Source organism: Pteropus vampyrus, unplaced genomic scaffold (assembly GCF_000151845.1).
Source record: "Pteropus vampyrus isolate Shadow unplaced genomic scaffold, Pvam_2.0 Scaffold741, whole genome shotgun sequence".
NCBI lineage: Eukaryota > Metazoa > Chordata > Mammalia > Chiroptera > Pteropodidae > Pteropus > Pteropus vampyrus.
This window is the reverse complement of record NW_011889522.1, coordinates 27986-30306: the sequence shown is the minus strand read 5'-3', so window position 1 is coordinate 30306 and position 2321 is coordinate 27986. Positions and strand designations below refer to the sequence as shown.

At 52.2% G+C, this 2321-nt stretch overlaps 1 gene segment (V, D, J or C); it reads right to left on the bottom strand.

Annotated features, from left to right (window-relative positions):
* LOC105309447 overlaps window positions 1–2321 on the bottom strand; it is a 9593-nt gene that overhangs the window by 5980 nt on the left and 1292 nt on the right.

Here is a 2321-nt window from a genome sequence, read left to right as displayed (position 1 = left end):
AGTATAAAGTACAGGAAAAAGAAATATCAATCAATAGATACGTAACCTTTCTCGGTGACAGGGTCTTGGTTCGTGAGCACGGGCTGGGATGTCCCATGCTGTTTGTACGGTCGTCCCCTAATTCTGTCCTCACCCCACTAAATGCCTCCTAGCTGATCTGTTCACTGAGCAGACACCGTGACCCAGCTGTCTGGGGGGCGGGCCCGGGGGATGTTTGTGCACTGGGAGGATGTGACTCTGCACTGGTGTGGACAAGGAGCTGGCACAGAAGTACACGGCAGAGTCTCCCGGCTCCGCCAGCTGGATCTTAAAGACATTCGGCCCGTCTTCGGGAAATTTGGCAGAAAAGCGTTCCTTCGGCATTCCTGACTCGTCTATGATTTGTTCTTTCTGGAGTGAAATCATGAATTTCAGCTCTTCCCCCGGGAGCTGCCGATACCAGTAAACATAGGGGTGGCCTTCCTCTGGGCTGCAGCTCAGTGTTGCCTCCTGTCCGCTCCCCGTGACCAGGTGTCTTGGTTTCTGGGTGACGCTGGCACTCGTGGGACCTCAGAGGAGAGGAGACGGGCGTGAGACAGACTGGTAGCGGTCGAGGAAGTCTGTGGCTTACAACGAGGCGACCCGAGGCCGGCTCAAGTAGCTTTGAAGTCTCCTGCGCTCATTTAAAAATTCACACACATTTTACTTTTTATTCCACAGGGCAATTATTTGATAACGGAAATGCCAATACCTTTGAGCGAATCTTTGGGCAACGTGGAGGCCCAGGGCCTGTTCGAGACATAGCTAAGGAGCCACAGACAAAGCCCAGTGATGCTGATCCACCAGCCGACAACTCACCTGTCCCCAGGAGCCAGATGATCCCCCAGCAGACGAGTCTGGTGCCCATGGCAGAGCTGGGCGTGCGGGGACCCTGTGAGCAGGGCAAGGACGGGCGCTTCCTGCTTAGCCCAGGGGGCCGAGCTCACAGCTGCCTCCTGGGGGGGCGGGCCTTCCTGTGGGGCACAGTGGGTGAGGCCCCTGGTTATGGAAAGAGGGAAAGAGGAGCTTATTCTAGTTATAAGGATATCCATGTGCATAGCTCGAATGTGCTCCAGTTTCAAAACGACGGGAACTCAATATCTCTGCTGAATAATCTCTTGGTTGACCACTTGGTCATTCTTGACATCTTGGTGTGGCCTTCATCCATTTAATATCCCTCACCTTTATGACAGGTAAATGTTAAGATTCTGTTCATGTTATAGCTCAAGAATCGAGTCTTTTTCAACTCGGCCTCTTTCCCGAGGAGTCCTCAAGAGCCCCAGTATTAGCAAGAATCCCGCTAAGTCAGCTAGCCAGACTCCTCACCCTCAGTATCTGAGTACCCTGGTCTGTGGGCCTCCCTCGCCCCCAGCATCCGCAGGGTCTCCCTGGCGTGCCTTCGGCAAGGATCTTCCCAGCGCAGATGAGCCAGAATCCCTCCTCGCCCGGCTGTTTCCTCTGACTAGTTCTCCACCCACCGAGCCCTGTCCCTCCCCATCCATGGCTAGAAATTCCCGTTTCCTTGTTGTATTCGGAGCTGAGCCCAATCTAATGCCCCTATTGCAAAACCCCATTGTACATGTCCCTGAATAAAGTCTGCCTTATCGTTTTCACAAATGTCTGAATACAATTTCCTTGAACTGAATATTAATAAACAATGACTTTTAACAGAGATGCGATCCATAGTTTGTGTCGACCTGAAATGGCTGCATAGATTATTGTTCAAACTGGGCCCCTTTAATATGTGAAAAGGGGTGCTATTAATAATAATTATGCCAGGACAACAGGCCTGAACCAGGTGTGCCAGGCATGGTTTACCAAAGCCTTTAATGGCCTTACACCCTGGGCTCTCTGACGCTGTCCTTGACTGCCATCTGGCGGCTTCAGGGGACATTGCGGGAAGGATGTACCATTTTCTTGGACACAGCCACATTTTAAGTGTGTGGCCGCAGTGTTGAAGCATAGGGGAATGATCTGTAATGTCTCGTCCAAGCCCAGGCTCCCTGGATCTGGACACCAGTGCTCACTCATTTCCACGTGGTCATAGCGAATCTTCCACAGCGATCCCTGGGGGCCACTCGTGTCTCCTATTTAACCGCTGCCCTCGTGGGACGGTCAGTCTTATGCGGGGGGCGCATGTGTGGGAAGAGGACTCTGATGAACCTGTGGCGGGCACCATTTTGCTGTTTCAGGAAGAACTCGCCTCTCGGGGTACACTGATGGGGGAAGAGTTTGCGGGGAGTTGTGTTGGAGGCAAAATTGTTAGGAATTTCTTAGTGTTTTGGTAACATAATATCAACCTC